This window comes from Podarcis melisellensis (assembly GCF_964234715.1).
Source record: "Podarcis melisellensis genome assembly, chromosome: 7".
In the NCBI taxonomy this organism is placed as follows: Eukaryota; Metazoa; Chordata; class Lepidosauria; order Squamata; family Lacertidae; genus Podarcis; species Podarcis melisellensis.
Genome location: NC_138539.1, coordinates 56,857 through 71,892, shown reverse-complemented (window position 1 = coordinate 71,892; position 15,036 = coordinate 56,857).

Genomic DNA, 15,036 nt, shown 5'->3' with positions numbered 1-15,036 from the left:
AATTCAAAAGCATCAATTCTTCGGCGATCAGCCTTCTTGATGGTCCAGCTCTCACTTCCATACATCACGACTGGGAAAACCATAGCTTTAACTATACGAACCTTTGTTGGCAAGGTGATGTCTCTACTTCTCAAGATGCTGTCTAGGCCTGTCATTGCCCTTCTCCCAAGAAGCAGGCGTCTTTTAATTTCGTGGCTGCTGTCACCATCTGCAGTGATCATTGAGCCCAAGAAAGTAAAATCTCTCACTACCTCCATTTCTTCCCCTTCTATTTGCCAGGAGGTGATGGGACCAGTGGCCATGATCTTCGTTTTTTTGATGTTGAGCTTCAGACCATATTTTGCGCTCACCTCTTTCACCCTCATTAAAAGGTTCTTTAATTCCTCCTCACTTTCTGCCATCAAGGTTGTGTCATCTGCATATCTGAGGTTGTTGATATTTCTTCCGGCAATCTTAATTCCGGCTAGGGATTAATCCAGCCCAGCCTTTTGCATGATGAATTCTGCATATAAGTTAAATAAGCAGGGAGACAAAATACAGCCTTGTCGTACTCCTTTCCCAATTTTGAACCAATCAGTTGTTCCATATCCAGTTCTAACTGTAGCTTCTTGTCCCACATAGAGATTTCTCAGGAGACAGATGAGGTGATCTGGCACTCCCATTTCTTTAAGAACTTGCCATAGTTTGCCGTGGTCGACACAGTCAAAGGCTTTTGCATAGTCAATGAAGCAGAAGTAGATGTCTTTCTGGAACTCTCTAGCTTTCTCCATAATCCAGCGCATGTTTGCAATTTGGTCTCTGGTTCCTCTGCCTCTTCTAAATCCAGCTTGCACTTCTGGGAGTTCTCGGTCCACATACTGCTTGAGCCTTCCTTGTAGCATTTTAAGCATAACCTTGCTAGCGTGTGAAATGAGTGCAATTGTGCGGTAGTTGGAGCATTCTTTGGCACTGCCCTTCTTTGGGATTGGGATGTAGACTGATCTTCTCCAATCTTCTGGCCACTGCTGAGTTTTCCAAACTTGCTGGCATATTGAGTGTAGCACCTTAACAGCATCATCTTTTAAAATTTTAAATAGTTCAGCTGGAATACCATCACTTCCACTGGCCTTGTTATTTGCAGTGCTTTCTAAGGCCCATTTGACTTCACTTTCCAGGATGTCTGGCTCAAGGTCAGCAACCACACTACCTGGGGTATACAAGACATCCATTTCTTTCTGGTATAATTCCTCTGTGTATTCTTGCCACCTCTTCTTGATGTCTTCTGCTTCTGTTAGGTCCTTTCCACTTTTGTCCTTTATTATGGAAATCTTTGTACGAAATGTTCCTTTCATATCTCCAATTTTCTTGAACAGATCTCTGGTTCTTCCCATTCTATTGCTTTCCTCTATTTCTTTGCATTGCTCGTTTAAGAAGGTCTTCTTGTCTCTCCTTGCTATTTTTTGGAACTTTGCATTCAATTTCCTGTATCTTTCACTATCTCCCTCGCATTTTGCTTGCCTTCTCTCCCCTGCTATTTGTAAGGCCTCGTTGGACAGCCACTTTGCTTTCTTGCATTTCCTTTTCATTGGGATGGTTTTCGTTGCTGCCTCCTGTATAATGTTATGAGCCTCCATCCATAGTTCTTCAGGCATTCTGTCCACCAAATCTAAATCCTTAAACCTGTTCCTCACTTCCACTGTGTATTCATAAGGGATTTGACTTAGATTGTATCTTACCGGCCCAGTGGTTTTTCCTGCTTTCTTCAGTTTAAGCTTGAATTTTGCTATAAGAAGCTGATGATCTGAGCCACAGTCAGCTCCAGGTCTTGTTTTTGCTGACTGTATAGAGCTTCTCCATCTTTGGCTGCAGAGAATATAATCAATCTGATTTCGATGCTGCCCATCTGGTGATGTCCATGTGTAGAGTCGTCTCTTGTATTGTTGGAAAAGCGTGTTTGTGATGACCAGCTTGTTCTCTTGACAGAACTCTATTAGCCTTTGCCCTGCTTCGTTTTGATCTCCAAGGCCAAACTTGCCAGTTGTTCCTTTTATCTCTTGACTCCCTACTTTAGCATTCCAATCCCCTATAATGAGAAGAACATCCTTCTTTGGTGTCACTTCAGCACAAGTAGTTGGTGCATAAACTTGGATTACTGTGATGTTAAAAGGTCTGCCTTGGATTCGTATCGAGATCATTCTATCATTTTTGAGATTCAATCCCAGTACAGCTTTCGCCACTCTTTTGTTGACTATGAGGGCCACTCCATTTCTTTTACGGGTTTCTTGCCCACAGTAGTAGATATGATGGTCATCCGAACTGAATTCACCCATTCCCGTCCATTTTAGTTCACTGATGCCCAGGATGTCAATATTTATTCTTGCCATCTCATTTTTGACCACCTCCAACTTACCCAGGTTCATGGTTCTTACATTCCAGGTTCCTATGCAAAAGAGTTAATATTCCTGCTATTCCGGACAGCCAGTCCAGGGACTCCTAAAAGAGAGACAGCTAGAGAAATATATTCAGATCTGCTAGGGAGAGAGACAGAATCATCGCAATCATTATTCAATTCTATAGCGCGTCGATATCGAGAGCGGGATAAATGATGCTTCTTGGGTAAAATAATAGACATACGACTTAAGCAGCAGGGCGTGCCATGGCTGATGTTTGCAGGAATGTAATTAAACGTGAAGCCTGGACACGACCAAAACCAGCCGTCAGGCAGCTCTGTGTATTTATATATATATGAAATATTTACATAATCAGAGCAATTGAAATTAGCCTCGCCCATTTTCACACAGTTGGCTTCTGTACAGTTCACCATACGGGCACAAGTAATATTATAAGATGCCACGTATGGGGTTGATAAATCAATGGCCAAAGATGGGCGTCGGCGCACTTGGTTACCCCAGAGTTGGTAACCGTCATAACCAAGGGTGCGGAGAGAATCATTTTGAGGTAGGGATGAGAACCACCAGGTATCATTTTGTATATCAAGGGGATTGTGGCAAACAGGGATAAGGCAAGAACCAAGGATTTCACCGATGGATACCTGCTGGGTGAGGCAAAAGAAAGAAACATTAAGGGTTTTTGCAAAAGATTCCCACACATTTATCGGTACTTCTGAAGATAACTTTGAATTCAAGGGTGTGGACGATTGCTCGAACAAAGTTCATTTCAGCTTAGGAAAAGCACCACTGAAAGATGAGCAGGACACCAGACCGTCTCCCAAAGTGAGCCGCAAATGTGCAAATAGGCAAACATGACCCAAAAAGGAAAAGTCTGTATGCCTTTTCAAAGGCAGCCCAGGCACATTCAGCCACAGACAGAGACATTGCTTGTTTGGTGGGCTCTACCAGTCTGCAGCCATGGAGCAGAGTGCCCTCTTGTCACCCCTTCAGAGATGACACCCAGGGCGATCCACTCCCCCCACCCCCCTCTTCCTATGCCACTGTGCAGAATAGACTGGGGAGGAAAGCGGATGGCGAAAAAGATGGACGGAGGATGGAGAGGAGACTGGAAAGAAGAACCACTGAGAAAACAACCAGGAAATAAAAAGGCTAAGGGTCCTGGGGTGTTAAGCTGAGGAGGGGGGAAGTAAGTAAAATTGTTAAACAGAATTAGAGAAAGAGGAAAGGGGCTCTAATTATTAAATAATAATAATAATAATTTATTATTTGTACCCCACCCATCTGGCTGGGTTTCCCCAGCCACTCTGAGTTGCTTCCACAGAGACCAAAAATACACTAAAATGTCACACATTAAAAACTTCCCTGAACAGGGCTGCCTTAAGATGGCATATTAAAGGCATAAAGGTAAAGGTAAAGGTACCCCTGCCCGTACGGGCCAGTCTTGCCAGACTCTGGGGTTGTGCGCCCATCTCACTCAAGAGGCCAGGGCCAGAGCCGCACACGGAAACGCCGTTTACCTTCCCGCTAGAAAGCGGTCCCTATTTATCTACTTGCACCCAGAGGTGCTTTCGAACTGCTAGGTTGGCAGGCGCTGGGACCGAAAGACGGGAGCGCACCCCGCCGCGGGGATTCGAACCACCGACCTTTCGATCGGCAAGCCCTAGGCGCTGAGGCTTTTACCCACAGCGCCACCCGCGTCCCATTAAAGGCATATTAAAGGCATATTAAAGGTATAGTTAATCTTAAAATGGCATAGGAAAAAAGCTGAGTCAACTTCCGCCTTCTTCCTCACAGTAAAGGAACCAGCAGCAGCGTCAGGATGATATCGCTTAGAGGCTGATCAATGCAATAAACTGCTTCTGTATACCAACCTTGTATTACCTGCAGCGACATCTAGTGACAAGAGGCGTAATTGCCACCAGCCCGTCCAAATTAATGTAAAAGACTGGGAAACCTTAGTAACTCATTTTAACAATTCTAGTATTTAAATATATTTGCAAACATTTTCTTACCAACTCTTCTAACCATAGATAACATATTATATTGGGTGCATGAAGTTGTATTAAATTCTATCAATGGTCTGTGAGCAATTATAACATTTTTTATCAATTGATTGTAATTATAACAAAAAAGGTGATTGCAAATGACCTGATGAATTTTATTAATTGAATGCCTATACATAGAATTTAGATTTAGATATTAGATTTTAAGATCATAAGGAGTGGAATGTGATTTTTGAATTAGTTTTTCCCCCAATAAGGTATCAATGTTAAAGTATTAACTTATTAGATACCCCCAGATCTCTCTTTCTAGACGCAACTCTGAATTTAGTATCAACAGCAATAACAGATTATAAAAAAACTGGGACAAAGTCTATCTTGGTGTGCATATAGGGAGGTGTGGGCGTATAAAGAAGACAACACAATGTCTACCAATAATAAATCACAATGAATCCCAGTGGGAACTGCAAGGAGGCAATCTATGGTCGAAATAGATACCAATGTAGACTTAAGAGATTTAATCATAGGCATGAACAAATCCATCAATGATAAATTAGATATTATGGGAAACAACACTGAGCAGAACTCTAGATTAATAATGTACTTAACTGGAGAAATAAAGGACTTGACCATTAAAAATCTAGAGATCGAGAAGACTGTCCACGATTTAAAATCAAAAACTAGTAAACAAGAGGAAATTATGAAAGAAACCACAGAGAAAGTACATAACAAGATTAGAGAACTGAAGAAAGGTCAAGGTGCAACAAACACTGAACTATCAGAACTAAAAATAATTCATGAGGAGAAGCTTGATCAAATTGTGCTACTCGAAATGCACCAGAGAGAACTGGTATTACATTTTTGAGGGATTCCCGAAAGACAGAATGAGGATGTATTTGCCAAATTAACAAAAGAATTGGCCATTTGGCTTGAGGTGCAAGAGGAGGACTTGTTACTGGATATAAAGATCTTTAGAATTAAACCTGATAGAATTAAGAATTTCAAAGGACCAGGAGATTGTTTGGTTTTTCTAAATTCAAGACTACTGAAAGACAAGATTCTACAAAAAAGGAAACTGATGATCAACGGGAAAAATATAACAATATATAAATAAATAAAAGATTATTGAGGAAAAGGCAGATTTACAAGTCCTTAGCGGAGGCTGTACAGAACAAAGGAATAAGATACAAACGGGAATTCCCAGAAGGGATATTGTCAGGGACTGCCGCTAGGTCCCAGCTCACAGAGGACCAACGCCCAGTGGATCTTATATACAAAAGTCTTTATTGAAGTTTAGTTTCCATTTCCAAGCTCTGGGCGCGCAGACCCCACGTCTTGACGCTAGATCGGCTAAGTCCCCTCTGACTCGCTGCTAAAGCCACACCACGTTAAGATTCTCACTTTGCTCCACCTCCTACGCTGCTCCTTCCTACGCTGGGTCCTTCTGCCCTCAGGGGTTATCTCTTTCCTCGATTCCTCTGACGCTGACCCCCCTGAGCTCCACCCTTCCTTCCGGCGGGCTTTAGGACCTGGCTCCCTGTCCGGACTCCCTGCTGTGCCGCTCGCCTGTACATTTGAACTTGGCGCGCGCGCCCAGCCGGTAACCTTCCTTCTGACCGTTTCCCCGCTTCCGGATGTGGGCGTGGCCAACCCTGCCTCCTCTCCTCCCGCCGGTGGCAAGAACACTGGTCCCGACTCCTGGGACTCCCCCTCCCCACTGTGCTCAGGTGGGGAAGCTGGTCCCGATTTCCAGCTGCTGCTCAGGGACTCCCCGCTGGCCCCTCCCTCCTGAGGTTTCTCCCCTGGAACCTCCCTCGCTCTGGCCATCGGTGCTCCCTTCTGTGAGTCCTCCGATTCGCTAGAGAGGCTTGAGTCACGACTCTGGTAACTGTCACTGCCTGCACCCCCTTCGTCCTCTTCCTCCTCACTCTCCATTTGCTCCCCCTCCTGTGTCTCTCCTTCTGAACCCCTGACATCCATCCCCCCCTCGAAGCCCCCCCTTCCCCCCTCCCCCTCTTCCGGTGCGGGTTCCGGGTGCTCCCGTTCTGTGGGGGTGAGTCCGGGATACAGCTCGTCCCCTGAGGCATGCAACCATCGGGATAAGTCCGGGAAGTCCCCCATGGGCTCGTCGACGGCGATCTCCTCCGTTTCCATCTCCTGCGCGGCGTGCTCAAAATCTGATGCCGCCGCCAAATCACCCAAGGGCCCCCTCCCCCTGTCGCCTGAAGAGGATCCACTTCCCAGGGACCCTTCGGCACGTCTCTGCGCCAACCCACTTCGGGCTGGTCTTCCCACCAATAAGATCCCCCCGTGCCAAAACCTGAGAGCGATCCCTCCGGGGAGCTGCCTCCCTGAGCCGAGTCCTCAGCTGACGAGAAACCCCGGAAAGTGCTGGCCGAGAGTGTGGGTGTGAACAGACAATCCTCGAAAAAGCCCGCCGGCATAGGCTTGTGCGGGAAAAGTGTGTGGAATTCTTCCTTGAGCAACTGCTCCTGCACTGCGTAATCCGGCACCCACCTGTTGGCGCTGGCCGGGGTGTCCTCTGTGGCGAGAAGATATTCAATCCCGTCCTCCCCCCACCTTGAATCCAAAATCTCTGTGGCTTCATTAAGTGGCTCCCCTCTCGGCGACCCCCCTTTCTTGGGCGCTTCCCTGAACGGGTCTGGCGCCGTCCCTGGTGCCTGAAACCTGTGGGGCTCTCTGTAGGGTGTGAGCACTGATCTATGAAAGACCGGGTGCATTCTGGACCCCTCCGGGAGCGTCAACCGGAAGGCCACTGGGTTGATCTGCGCCTCTACTTGGTAAGGCCCTAGCTGCTTGTGCCCGAGCTTCTTCTTGGCCAACGATCTGGCCGGAACTGCCTGGGCTGCTAACCAGACCCAGTCTCCCACCTGGATGTCTTCCCCAACCCTCCTGTGTCGGTCTGCCTGCACTTTGTACGCCTGTTTCGCCATCTCTAACTGCCTCCTGAGCTGCTCGTGGATCTCCTGCAACTCTGCTGCCACGGCCTCTGCTCCCTGCGGCTCCCCCTCCCTCACTGTGTCCAAACCCGGGAAGGTTCTGGGATGCCGCCCGTTGTTGGCGAAAAACGGTGTCACCCCCGTGGATCCGTGCTTCGTGTTGTTGTAGGCAAACTCGGCCAACGGTAGATAGTCCACCCAGGTCGAGGGCTGCTGGTTCGCATAGCATCTCAGGTACTGCTGCATGATGGCGTTGACCCTCTCCGCCTGCCCGTTAGTCTGCGGGTGTCTCGCCGACGCCAGGCTGACCTTGACGTTCAGGAAACCCATCAGCTTCTGCCAGAAGTTGGAGATGAACTGGCGCCCCCTGTCTGACAAAATGGATCGTGGTAGGCCATGCACCTTGAACACGTGGTCTATAAACAGTTTAGCGGTCTGCTCGGCCGTGGCCACCTTCGCGCAAGGAATGAAGTGGGCCATCTTGGTGAACAGGTCTACTACCACGAGCACTGCCGTCTTGCCCCTCGAACTGGGCAGATCCGTGACAAAGTCCAGAGCCACCCTCTCCCACGGTTCGAACGGTGTCTGCAGCGGTTCCAACAGGCCCGCCGGCGGCTGGTGCACAGGCTTGGCCCTTTGGCAGGTGTCGCACCTATTGACGTAATCCGCGACATCTCCCCGCATCTTGGGCCACCAAAAGTCTCTGGCCACTAAGTCCACCGTCTTCTCCTTGCCAAAGTGCCCCGCGCTGGGCGCGTCGTGCAGCTGTTGCAGGACCTTAGCGCGGAGGCTGTCTCCTGGTACGTAGAGGACTCCCTTGTGTAGGAGCAGGCCGTCTCGCACTTGGAATTCGTCGCCCTTCGCCTTGCCGCTGCACACCTCCTCCATCTTGGCTCGGGCGAAAGAGTCTGTCTGTAGCGCGCGGCGCACCACGTCCAGGTCCACCGTGGCCGACGCGCAAGCCCACGCCTGTGGTGTGAAAATGTGCTTGGCCGCCGCCGGTGCCTCTGCCTCCAGATACTGCGGTTTCCTGGACAGCGCGTCCGCCAAGACGTTGCTGTTTCCTGGGATGTACTCAATTCTGAAGTCGAAATCTGCAAAGAACTCCGCCCAGCGGATGTGTCGCTGGTTCAGGAACCTCGCCGTGCGCCAGTACTCCAAGTTCTTATGGTCTGTGCGGACCTGCACCGTGTGCTTGGCTCCGACGAGGAAGTGCCGCCACGCCTTGAAGGCTGCATGTATGGCCAACAACTCCCTGTCCCAGATGGTGTAGTTTTGCTCCGCTTTGCTAAGTTTCCTTGAGTAGAAAGCGCACGGCCTCCAGTCCCCCTGGTGGTCTTGCTGCAACAGAACGGCTCCCACGGCCCTGTCTGAGGCGTCCGTCTCCACTCTCATGGGCCTGCTGGGATTTACGGGTAGTAGGTTCTCCTCGGAAGCGAAGAGCTGCTTGAGCTTCTGAAAGGACTGCTCCGCCTGCTCCGTCCAGATGAACCTCTTCTTTTTGGAACTGAGGGTGTCGGTGATGGCCGCTGTCTGCATGGCGAAACCCTTGATGAACTTACGATAAAAGTTGGCAAAACCGACAAACCTCTGTACTTCCTTCCTATTGCGTGGGCTCTTCCAGTCCAGTACTGCACGTACCTTGGCACTGTCCATGGCCAGTCCCTTGTCGGACAGTTTGTAGCCCAAGAAATCCACCTCTGTCTGGTCGAACTGGCACTTCTCCAGCTTGGCGTACAGCCTGTGCTCCCGCAGCCTCTGCAGAACTTCCCTGACATCTCTTTCATGTGCCTCTGGCGATTCTGAGAAGATCAGGATGTCGTCCAGGAAGCAGACGCACTTCTTGTAGAGAAGACCCGCCAAGACATGATGCATGAAGGCTTGAAAGCAGTGGGAACCATTTTTTAATCCAAAAGGCATAACTCTATATTCATAAGTGCCCAGCGGCGTAAACATGGTCGTTTTCCATTCGTCGCCTTCCCGCACGCGAATGAGATTGTACGCTCCGCGCAGGTCCAACTTGGTAAAGATGCGACCCTTCCTCACTGTCGCCAGCAGGTCATCGATCTTGGGCATAGGGAAGGCCGAAGGCTTGGTCCTCTGGTTCAAAAAGCGAAAGTCCACGACCAGCCTCTTCTGGGGCGTGTCCCGCTTCTTTACAAAGAACACAGGACTGCCCCCGGCCGCTTTGGACTCCCGGATGAATCCACGCTTCAGGTTGTGATCTATGAACTCCCTGAGCTCTTGCAATTCATCCTCAGACATGGAATACAGTTTCCCCGTCGGGAGTGTCGCCCCCGGCAGGAGGTCGATCTTGCAGTCGTAGGGCCTGTGGGGAGGCAGCTTGTCTGCTTCCTTCTCGCAGAAGACCTCCAAAAACTCCTTGTACTTGTTAGGCACCGCTTGCAACACTCCCAAGTTCAGATGTGGTCCATCCTCGTGCCCCTCATCTTCCAAATCCGCCAGGATGCAGTGTTCTGCGCAGTAAGAGGAGCCGAAGGTCAGTTGCCGCTGGTACCAAGCTAATGCTGGGCTGTGCCTATCCAGCCAACTCATTCCCAACACTATGGGCGTGTCTGACAGGCGGGTGACGTTGAAGCTGATGACTTCGCGGTGATTTCCAATGCGCATCACCATTGGCGGCGTCTGCTGCAGCACTTGCCCTCCCAGTAGCTCCCTGCCGTCCACCGTGACGACTTTCAGAGGTACCGTCGCTGGCAAAAGGGCTATGCCATGTTGCTGGAGGAACTGCATGTCTATAAAATCTGCATTGCTCCCTGAGTCAATGGTAATGGGAAGTTCCACAGGGAGCCCATTGGGGAGTTGGATAGATGCGGTGAGCTGCACTACTGGTTTGGGTGGGAGGGGGTCGGTGGGCTGTAAGAGTACTGGGGATTGCTTCACTGACTTGTCTGGCTGGTCCCCAGTGATCCCATTTCCAGCCAGACAGTGGAGTTTCCCTGCTGTGATTCACTCTGCTGAACTGCATTTGTTACTGTCACCGCGGCTGCACTGTGCTTGTGAAACCTCTGGGGACACTCTTTCGCCATGTGCTGAGCACTGTCGCAGATGTAGCATTTCCTGGTTCCTCTAGGAGGCTTCATCTTGGCTGCTCCCGGCGCTAGGGCTCCTGCTGTATGCTGAGCCTTAGCACCACCAAGCTCCATCGGCTCCTCTCCCCCTCCCAGTGGAGGCATGGATCGAGCGCGCGCCGCCTCCTTGGGGAAGGGAGGCGGTGCTCTTGCCGGCGTGCGTCCCAAATGCCCTTCCTCCTGGCTCCAAGGGCGTCCTTCCAGGCGAACCCCAATGGTGAGCGCCCGTTCCACAACGTCCTTGGTGGTTTGGGGTCTCTCACCCCTGGCAATCTCATCTTTCACAGGTCCGCTCAGCCCCTCCCAGAAAAGATCTCTGACAGGAGACGATTCCTTCTCCCACGCTAATGCATTCACCAAAGCGAAGAAACGCGAATGGTATTGCCTCACAGTGGCTCTGCCTTGTCTTAGTCCGTGAATCTGTTTCCTAGCGATATCCACATCAATCTCAGACAAAAAACACGCATCCATCACTTTAATGAAGGCAACTGCGTTTTGGAGGGCTGGATCCTTGTCTCTCCAGAGATTGCGCAGCCACGATTTCGCCTCCCCCCGTAAATGCGAAATGATAAATGCCACTCTTTCCTCCTCATTCTTAAAGTCTTTGTCAAGCAGCTGCAGTGCATATTTTAAATCTGCTCTAAAGTTAGGATACTCCTGCAGGTCCCCATTGAAGTGAGACACCAGGCTCCCTCCTCTGTTCCCCAGCCCAATCCCTTCTGGTCTGGTGACCGGTAGCCTCTGTGCAGTTAGCACATCTAACCTGGTTCGCAGATCCTGGCAGGCAGCAGCTGCTTCCAGTTCACTCTTTCTGGATGCCGCAATTTCTGCAGTCAGTTGCGTCACTGCGTTTTGCAAACTCGCTATCTTCTCTTCGGTAGTCATTTTCCCGGTTTTTGTGAGCTAGCGAAGCACCAATCTTCACCCTCCGCTGCTTTCCCACACGCCACTAGGTTGCAAGATTGGTGGAAAAGGTGAGAGGGGACTTACTGTCAGGGACTGCCGCTAGGTCCCAGCTCACAGAGGACCAACGCCCAGTGGATCTTATATACAAAAGTCTTTATTGAAGTTTAGTTTCCATTTCCAAGCTCTGGGCGCGCAGACCCCACTTCTTGACGCTAGATCGGCTAAGTCCCCTCTGACTCGCTGCTAAAGCCACACCACTTTAAGATTCTCACTTTGCTCCACCTCCTACGCTGCTCCTTCCTACGCTGGGTCCTTCTGCCCTCAGGGGTTATCTCTTTCCTCGATTCCTCTGACGCTGACCCCCCTGAGCTCCACCCTTCCTTCCGGCGGGCTTTAGGACCTGGCTCCCTGTCCGGACTCCCTGCTGTGCCGCTCGCTTGTACATTTGAACTTGGCGCGCGCGCCCAGCCGGTAACCTTCCTTCTGACCGTTTCCCCGCTTCCGGATGTGGGCGTGGCCAACCCTGCCTCCTCTCCTCCCGCCGGTGGCAAGAACACTGGTCCCGACTCCTGGGACTCCCCCTCCCCACTGCGCTCAGGTGGGGAAGCTGGTCCCGATTTCCAGCTGCTGCTCAGGGACTCCCTGCTGGCCCCTCCCTCCTGAGGTTTCTCCCCTGGAACCTCCCTCGCTCTGGCCATCAGTGCTCCCTTCTGTGAGTCCTCCGATTCGCTAGAGAGGCTTGAGTCACGACTCTGGTAACTGTCACTGCCTGCACCCCCTTCGTCCTCTTCCTCCTCACTCTCCATTTGCTCCCCCTCCTGTGTCTCTCCTTCTGAACCCCTGACAGATATATTTTACGTTCAAAGAAAGAAGGGAATAAAATCAAGATTAAAATACAACATTAAAACACTGAAACATTAAAATGCAGAAAAAGGGGGAGGGAATCAAATTGACTCCAAGCCAAAGGCCAGGTGGAACAACTCTGTCTTACAGGCCCTGCGGAAAGAAATCAGATCCTGCAGGGCCTGGTCTCATGAGGCAGAGTGTTCCACCAGGCTGGAGCCAGTGTTGAAAAGGCCCTGGCTCTGGTTGAGACTAATCTAACTTCCTTAGGGCCCATTTAAGTTATGCAATCCAGTCTGGATTGTCCAGTCTGGATTGTTGCTGGTAAGTTTCCCCTTTCATTTCCTGCTTAAAATAATAATAATAGCACGACAGTCTTGTTTAAAAGTAAGGGTAAAGTTTACTTACATTCAGTTCACCGTAGAATTCTGAAGGCAGGCTTTATCTTGCGGTTACAGTTACATTTGTAGAGAAAAGAAGTCTGAGCTGGGCCTCAGACTTTCCACCTTGTGGCTTCCATCCATAGCTGTCAACATTTCCCTTTTCTTGCGAGGAATCCTATTCAGTATCTAAGGACGGGAGACTACCAAAGACTTTTTTTGAACTGACTGACACCATGGACTTAATTGATATTTGGAGAACTAGGAACCCTCTGGAAAGAGAGGGAACCTTTTTCTCGGAAGCAAAAATGACCTGGACTAGAATTGACCAAATTTGGATCTCTAGCAATCTGGCACCAAGAGTGAAAAAAACAGAAATCTGCACAAAAACCTGTTCCGACCATAATGCAGTCAAGATGGAAATGAAATTAACAACGGCTGGAACCTTTAGATGGAGAATGAATGACACCCTATTTAGAGATGAAGAGATCTATCAAAAGGCCCAAAAAATATTGAAGGATTACTTTGAGATAAATTTGAAAACGGAGGTGGAAAAAAAGAATAGTGTGGGACGCAAGTAAGGCCGTGATGCGTGGATTCCTAATTCAGCAAAATTCCATAAAGAGGAAGAAACAAAATGAGAGGAAGGAAAAGATTCTGAACAAGATAAAAGAAGGAGAAAAGAAATTGAGATCCAGACCGAAGTCTCATGAGATCTTAAGAGAAATAAAATATCATCAGACGCAATATATGGAATTGATGAATCAAGAAATAGAATGGAAGATAAAGCAAATGAGACAAAAGACATTTGAATCGGCAGATAAATGTGGGAAACTGCTGTCATGGCAATTGAAAAAGAGGCAAAAGCTAAATACTGTGACATCCCTGGAAATAGATGGGAAAATTATTAACAAACCAAATGAAATAAGCAATTCCTTTCAAAGTTTTTTCAAAAAGCTGTATGCACAAGGGCCTACAAACGAACCTGAAATGGAGGAAGTTGTTAAAAAATACGGACTATCAAAGATTTCAGAACAAAATAAAAGGATTTTGAATGAAAAAATTACAGAACAGGAAATAGAGGGTGCCATCCAGAATATGAAATTAGGGAAATCACCAGGACCAGACGGTTTGACTGCGAAATACTACAAAGATCTTAAAGAATGGCTAATACAGCCATTGAAGGAAGTATGTAACCAGATATTAGAGGGGAAAAAAGGCTCCCGAATCGTGGAGAGAAGCATTCATCTCACTTATACCGAAGACAGAAACTGAGAAACATCAAGTTAAGAACTACCGCCCTATATCACTCTTGAATGTGGATTACAAAATTTTTGCAGACGTTTTGGCGAAAAGGTTTAAAAGAGTTTTGGTGGAGGAGATTCACAAGAACCAAACAGGCTTTCTCCCAGGGAGACACATGTCAGATAATGTAAGGAACATCATAGACATTTTGGAGTTGCTGGAGGTGGACATTAACAGAAAGGCAGTTTTAATATTTGTGGACGCGGAGAAGGCCTTTGACAACATTTCTTGGAAATTTATGAAGAAGAATCTCCATGGGATGGGGGTAGGCCAAGAGTTTGAAAACGGTATAGGTGCAATATACTCTGAACAAAGAGCTAAACTAATTGTGAACAATGTGGTAATGGACGAAATACCAATAGAGAAAGGTACACGACAGGGATGCCCTATATCCCCTCTACTTTTTATATCTGTCCTGGAGGTCTTATTAAACATGATCAGAAAGGACCAGCTGGTAAAAGGAATACAGGTCGGGTCAAAACAATATAAGTTAAGGGCATTTGCAGATGACTTGGTATTAACTTTGCAACAGCCAGAAGCTAGTGCCAAAAGAGTTTTAGAATTAATGGAGATATTCGGCCAGGTCGCAGGATTTAAACTAAACAAACAGAAAACAAAGGTGTTGGAAAAAAATCTAACAAAAGAGGAGAAAGATAGGTTTCAAAGTGAAACTGGGTTGGAAATAGCAAAAAAGGTTAAGTACCTGGGGGTAAATCTAACATCTAAAAATGTGAACCTATTTAAAGATAACTATGAAAAATGTTGGACAGAAGTTAAAAAAGATCTAGATATATGGTCTAGGCTGAAACTTTCCTTGTTAGGCCGAATCGCTGTTATCAAGATGAATGTATTGCCAAGAATGTTGTTTTTATTCCAGACGTTGCAGATTCTAGACAAAATGGATTGCTTCAAGAAATGGCAGAAAGATATATCTAAATTTGTCTGGCAGGGCAAAAAGCCCAGAATAAAATTTAAGATTTTAACTGATGCAAAAGATAGAGGGGGCTTTGCCCTGCCGGACTTAAGACTTTATTATGAATCAGCAGCATTTTGCTGGTTGAAGCAATGGCTACTTCTTGAAGATACAGACATTCTTGATCTGGAAGGATACGATAATAGCTTTGGTTGGCATGCATATCTGTGGTATGACAAGGTAAAGG